General features: G+C 44.8%; 1 pseudogene; it reads left to right on the top strand.

Annotated features, from left to right (window-relative positions):
• The first annotated feature begins 218 nt into the window (after positions 1 to 218).
• LOC116537569 lies at positions 219 to 2,374 on the top strand (annotated as a pseudogene).
• The last annotated feature ends 4,454 nt before the right edge of the window (positions 2,375 to 6,828 follow it).

The following is a 6,828-nucleotide window of genomic DNA, read 5'->3' as shown; positions in this document are numbered from 1 at the left end:
AAGACCAGCCTGGCCAACGTGGTGAAACCCCCTCTCTACTAAAAATCTACAAATTACCTGCCAGGAGACCGGCCACAGCCGTGGGGCAAGGACCAGAGTGAACAGGAAAAACAAGAGCGTCTGGAAACCCAAAGGCAGAAGCGGAAAGAATGGATACTGCAGCTCAAGACCCAGCTAGATGACCTGGAAACATTGGCCTATCCAAGAGCGGTTATGACGCCCTGCCACAGTTCATGGTGCTGGAAAGACAGCGGGTGATTCGAGATGAGTTAATAAAGAAACTGGACATGAATCTGAATGAGGACATCAGTTCCCTGTCCACTGAAGAGCTTGGTCAGCATGCAGATGCAGAAGTGGCTCAGATGGTCAACCCAGCCCTAGTCAAAGATCACTTGGTTGAGAAACTGACAACTCAGATCGGAGACCTCTAAATGTTCATCAACTTCCAAGATGAAGTGGGAGGCCTCTTGCAGGCAGGTGGTGGACACTGTGAGTGCAAAGTCTCTGGAGATGGGAAATGGCTGCACCAGAACCGGCAGCAGCAGACCCGTTGCCTCCAGGACACATCAAAACAAAGTCAGAGGATGTGAAGACAGGCCGGGAGACTGGGCTGCACCTGAGGCCACAAGTGCTGGCGATGCTCCAGATTTTGGTGTTACCCAATTCGGTTGTGACGCAGGCCAGATCTCTCCACCCCTGTAGCAGAGAGGCCAGGCTGACAGAGACTACTCTCCCTCGCTGAAGACACTGGGGGTGTCAGTGGACAGAGTGAAGCAGCTAGCCTTGAGGCACCAGCCACAAGACCATATCATTACCTCTGCCATCCCCCGGGACCTCTCTCTGGGAGGCAAGGATGAGCTGGCCATGGCTGTGTGGAAGGAGCTGATAGTGGCTTTGAGGGACCTGCTAGCCCAGGGGCTCTATGCCTCTTCCTCAGGGATGAGCCTTAGCATGGCTCCTACCGCTTGTTTGCTGCCAGCCTTCTCCTCGGCCCCTGAGGCCACATGCCCTGGGAGTTCTTTGTAAAGTATTGAAACTGCCTTTGCAAAATTATGACTGAGACAGTGAAAGAGATCTAACTTAATCGACTCCATCTAGCTTCTAACCTCCAAGCTGTCTTTGTTCATTCCTGGGTATAAGTTGAACTAACTTTGGGAGAAACTTAGTTTGTAGTTTACAGTTTAAACAAAGGCAGTAACAGCCCTTTCCCAAACCAGAGCTCCTTCTTGCCTGGGGATTAGACTAACATTAGCCACAGGATTAGAAATTATGGTTTAGGAATCATGCAGCTGGAGGCTACAAGATTCTGACCCTCCCTAAACTGCTCCTAAGATCAGTGCTTGAGATATTTTGCAGACCCTGCACTTAATGGGTTAGCTGGCACCACCCAGCTTGATAAACTGGCTCATCTGCTCTTGTGGCCCCCACTCAGGAACTGACTCAGTGTGAAAAGACAGCTTTGACTTCCTGTGATTTCAACCCTGACCAATCAGCACTCCCAGATCACTGGCTTCCCCACACCCACTAAGTAATCCTTAAAAACTCTGCTCCCCAAATGCTTGGGGACACTGATTTGAGTAATAATAAAACTCAGGTCTCCCGCACAGCTGGCTCTGCATCAATTACAGCTGGTGCTCGACTTACGACCACGGTCAGGACCACGGACCAGTCGTAACACGATTTGGTCGTAAGTTGAGTAGGCTATATGTACAGTTGAAGTGGTGTACGTGGAGATGGTAGTGTTGCTGGAAGCTGGTCCGCACTGTCGTATGCCCAGCTGGGCAACGTTTGTGCTGCCAGACGCGGAGCAGTCGTGGCTAGCAATTGTGGTCGTAAAGTTGAATGGTCGTAAGTTGCATAGGTCGTAAATCGATCAATACCTGTACTCTTTCTTTATTGCAATTCCTCTGTCTTGATAAATCTGCTCTGTCTAGGCAGCCGGCAAGGTGAACCCCTTGGGAGGTTACAGTACTACCATGCTAAGAATGGCAGTGCTTATGTGGAATCCCCAGTCCGGGAGCTCTCCCAGTCCTTTGCCTTCATGTTACAGGAGGCACTATTGTGACTCCCAAAGACAGCCTACTGAGAGCCATCCTCATGGCGCTGGCAGAGCACGGCCCTTTAAAGCACAGTGCAAACTCAGAATTGAAGGCTTTGGTATGTGGCACTGACCGAGCAGTGTCTGGTGTCCTGGGTGAACTTCATCTGCAAGTCCAGGTCACTCATCAAGCCTCGCTACCAGCCCAAGAGCTAAGTAGCACACACAGGCTTTGAGAGTGCCCTCAACCTGCTCAGTCGCCCCAGCAACCTCAAGTTCAGCCTCCCTAGAGATCTGGCCATGGGCCAGGTCAAAAATATCAAAGGTGCCTTTTGATGAGAATGTCCTGACCCCAGGAAAGCTCCTTGCTCAGTAGGGATAGATGTGTTAGTCTTATAGCATAGAAGCAAGGAATCAAAGGTGGGGTTAAAGGCATTTTTCCCAGACCCTGCCTAGGTGGGTCAGCCAAATGAGTGCAAAGTGTGTTTTCCCCATCAACTTAGCAACTCAGAAAGATGTGTTAGAGACACTCTTGTTAAAAAGGTTCTGGGCCGGGCGCGGTGGCTCACGCCTGTAATCCCAGCACTTTGGGAGGCCGAGGTGGGTGGAGCACGAGGTCAAGAGATCGAGACCATCCTGGTCAACATGGTGAAACCCCATCTCTGCTAAAAATACAAAAAATTAGCTGGGCATGGTGGCACGTGCCTGTAATCCCAACTACTCAGGAGGCTGAGACAGGAGAATTGCTTGAACCCAGGAGGCAGAGGTTGCGGTGAGCCGAGATCATGCCATTGCACTCCAGCCTGGGTAACAAGAGAAACACAGACTCTCAAAAAAAAAAAAAAAAAAGATTTTGCCTGGTGGGTAACCACAGTGTATATGTGGGCACATGTGTGAGCCATTGTTAAAGGAATCAATCATGGCAACCCCAACTCATTGTGCCAAATCCGATTCTCAGAAAACCTGATTGCTCCAACCATTCTCTTTATGGCCGTGAGTGACAACTTGAGTGAGTCGTTGGTCCCAGAAGAATTTCACCTGGAGGAATCTGTTAGTTGAACCATCTTCTTTGACCTGAAGCATGTTTGAGTGGCCAAGGCCAGAATTTAAATTCCTTTTATGAATAGATTTCCCTTTCTTCCTGACTCCAAGGTCAGAGGAGACTATATATTCCCTGGCTGCCTCTAAAACTAGAAATGGGAATATCTGAGAACAACATTTCTAAGGGAGGTAACCACAGGTTGATTTTAATATGGGGCATTTTTCTTGTAGAGGTAAGTAGTGAAATGTTCCTGACAAGGTGGTCCTCTTCTCATGACACAATGGGCTTTGTGTTTATGATGAGTGAGAACTGGTATTTGGTATTACGTTCTCTAGCAAGTAAACATTCCTCTGCTCTCTTCCCAATAAGACAGACACAGTCTTTTTAGAAGTAAATATATTCAAAATAAATGAGAAAATCCTTGCCACCCAAGTCAAGTATGTACAAGAATACAAATCGGTAAACTGCAGCTGTTTCTCCTTGGGTTGTGACTCACTGGACACCACTTGTCCTGGAGGCTGGCTGGGGGACATCTGATCTGGTAATAGGTACTGCAGCAGGAGTAGGTGCCATGGCAGGATAGGAGCTGCAGCAGATCACTGTTCCCAGGCCAAAGGGTGGAGTATTTCCTTGTGAAACTGACTCTAGAATGGTTCTATTTGGTCTTCAGTATTTTAGCCTCATTAGTTCACATGTGTCATACAGCTTGTGATGAGTGCTACTCTAGGACTGGCCAAAGATGCACAAAATGTATCGCTCCAAACACTACTGATTCAGCACTGTTTTCATGTCTTAAATTGCCAGCTGCACTTTTTTCTGCACTACATAATGTAGTGCATTTTAACTTAAAATTTTTTCAGCAACATGTACTTGTTTAAGATACATTAATTTAGTTCACCTTCCCTGTGAAACAAGACAATTGTAAAATGTTGCGGAAAATGATACATTTGTGATGGCTAATAAAATCATAGAATTTTGTGACCAAAAAAAAGAACCCTATTCCATGAAGATAAATGTCACTTCTGAAATTCTTCAAATTTTTTTCTCTAAAATATTTTTATCTTCCAGAAAATATTCTAATGTAAGCTGCATAACATGTTTCATCCTAGATTGGGAATCAGGAGACCTGTATTCTAGTCTTCCCTCTGAATCTAACTCTCTGGGAGACCCAACATGTATCCTCCCCTTTCCAGGTGTTGTCTCTAGAGGCACTTACATTTGCCTTATCTGTGCCCCATGAATTATTAGTTACTTGCCCAAGAGGTCTGACTCAGGGTGCCTCCAAAACAGTTCTTACGTATTAGGGGTGAGCCAGGAAGAAACAACGCAGGAAGAGAAATCTATGGGTTGTATATTTACAACAAATGAGAGCTAGCAGTTTACACATCTAGAGCAAATACTTTCAAGGCAAACATATGTGTTTCATGCCTTCTATAATCTGCAATTTACAATGCATCAGACAATAGCTCAAAATATCATCCTTTAGATTCAGTAATTTAATCACTAATTTTTTATTTGACTTATTAGAAAAACCAAGGAAGAGAATCTCAGATTTGGAAGGAGCTTCTCATAAGTTATAGAGCAAAACGATTCCTCTCTTGAAAAGTGGTTGTCCTGCCTCTGCTTTAAATACCTTTGGAGATGGGGCATTCACTATCCCCTACTCATCCAGTATAAGAAAGCTCTTTGTTACGTTGAGCTTAAAATATGCATCTCTCAAACCTCCCACTCATTAGTACTTATTCCAACCTCGCAGTATAAGCCATTCCATGCTCACCATTTACAGACATAAAACCATTTTGCTGAACAGCCAGTAGGGGACCCTGAAGACCTTCCAGTAACAAAATATAGTCAAAAAGATACAGAAAAACACTTGTTTTATTAGGCATAGACAATCTTATTTTCTTAAAATGAGGTGTGTATGTGAGAATGTGTGTGTGGGGGTAGGTGTGAAAGCAGGGTGTGCTTAAAGGCCTTCATAAATACCTGGGGAATAAAATCTAGATCCTGGCTGCAAATTGGCCACCTGAGTACCACACCTTTTGAATTAGCTTCCACTATTTAAAAACTGGTACTTTTGCACTGACCTAGAGGGAAAAAAAAAAGAAATAACAGCAAATATAAAGTGGAAAAATTGCACACACATACACAAAACCAGAATTCCTGGCTTCTGTGAGACTTGGAAATGACCCACCATGGGACCTCACCAGCTGGAGATGGGTAACCTTAGACTAAGCCATGTGCTCTTTCCTGGTCATGGCACCTGCTCAGTTACTCACTCTTCCCACCTGGCATGGTAGGCAGGGAGAGAAAGTCACATTTTTAAACCTAGTTCTCTGAGAAGACTGTGGAGATCCTGGGAATTTCCAAGGGAAAAAAACCCAGAATTTCCATCCAAACTGGAAATGCCTTAGAGGGCTTTCTACAAATTCTCATTTTCCAAATTGAGAAACGATTTACATTTTCATCCATGTCTCTGATAGTAGCAGGGCCAGGATGGAGCCAGGTAGCTCTGAGGAAGTAGAGTCTCACTGAGACGGTCTGAGAGGGCAGCCTCTTTGTTAGCAGAGGTTCAAAACCTTTCACAGCCCCTTTTGCCAAATTGGGGAAAACGAGGAAATCTTTGGGAAAAAACACAACAAAACAATAAAAGAATAAACAGAAACCAAATCAAACAAACAAACAGCAACAACTACCTTTACATACTACTTTTGCACACAATTCTAGAAAGTTTATGGGTTATTGTTCAGGTTCTAAGATTAAGCCTTTTAAGAAGAGAGGTTTCCTTCTGTATCTTTTTGGCTTTATATTTTGTTGTCAGATCCTCAGTGTTCCCTACTGGCTGTTCAGCAATCTGGCTTCATGTCTATAAATGACAAGTGTGGAATGACTTATACTCTGAGGTTGGAATAAGCACTAATGAGTGAGAGGTTTAAGAGATGCATACTTTAACAACTTAGTTTCCTCCTGATCCAGAGCTTTAACTATTTTTAGTATTTGAAGATAATAACTCTGACCATTCCTCTAAGTTGGTTAATGTCATATCTAACTCCCTCCTGTTACCCTTACTTTGTGACTTCTGTCATGTGATGTCCACTTGTGTGGACATTTGTTGCTTTTAACATCCCCCAATTCCCCGCTCTTGGTGTATAATCCATTTTTGCTTTGAGGTACTATCCCTCTCATTGCATGAGTGTCTTGGTGGCACTGTCAATCAAAAAACCCAGACTTTCCTTGCCCAACAGATGGGCTTGCGCAATTGGACACTCTCTCCATAGAATTTGCATCTTGAGCATTAGACTCAAGAACAGAAAACAGCTGGTGGAAATTTATCGTAGAGGCAGAGTCCCACTGACTTCAATCTGCCCAGTGCCTGTCTTTTTCAAGGTCTGCTTTTTCAGCTTTCCCTTGACTCTGTGAGCCATCTTTAAATCCATCTGTGTGGGGTTTTTTGGTGTTTTTTGTTTTGTTTTGTTTTGTTTTTAGATGGAGTTTCACTTTTGTTGTCCTGGCTGGAGTGCAACAGTGAGATCTTGGCTCACCACAGCCTCTAACTCCCAGGTTCAAGCAATTCTCCTGCCTCAGCCTCCTGAGTAGCTGGGATTATAGGCATGTGCCATCATGCCCAGCTAATTTTGTATTTTTAATGGAGATAGAGTTTCTCCATGTTGGTCAGGCTGGTCTCAAACTCCCGACCTCAGGTGATCTGCCTGCCTTGGCCTCCCAAAGTGCTGGGATTACAGGCGTG

Source organism: Sapajus apella, unplaced genomic scaffold, assembly GCF_009761245.1.
Source record: "Sapajus apella isolate SASKATOON/1434 unplaced genomic scaffold, GSC_monkey_1.0 scaffold112, whole genome shotgun sequence".
Taxonomy (NCBI): Eukaryota; Metazoa; Chordata; class Mammalia; order Primates; family Cebidae; genus Sapajus; species Sapajus apella.
Note: the sequence above shows the minus strand (reverse complement) of the source record. Positions and strands in the feature narration are given on the sequence as shown.